Below are 211 nucleotides of genomic sequence, written 5' to 3'. Positions count from 1 at the left end.
AAGGCGAGGAGGACTTCTCTCCCGTCAGGTATCTGTCTAGATGGTATATACACTGAGTTAGCTCGCGAGAAAACGCCTCGTTCGCTTCTCCGGTTTGGATAAGTGACCATTCGATCGCACTTAGCTCTTTCAACTCTTGTATAAGAAGTCTAACAAGATGGAAAATCTTCGGTTTTGCCAATGTATCTTGGCATGCCTTTAGTCTCAATAG

This window comes from Cystoisospora suis (assembly GCF_002600585.1).
Source record: "Cystoisospora suis strain Wien I chromosome Unknown contig_9826, whole genome shotgun sequence".
In the NCBI taxonomy this organism is placed as follows: Eukaryota; Apicomplexa; class Conoidasida; order Eucoccidiorida; family Sarcocystidae; genus Cystoisospora; species Cystoisospora suis.
The sequence above is the reverse complement of the archived record's forward strand: the minus strand, read 5'-3'. Positions refer to the sequence as shown.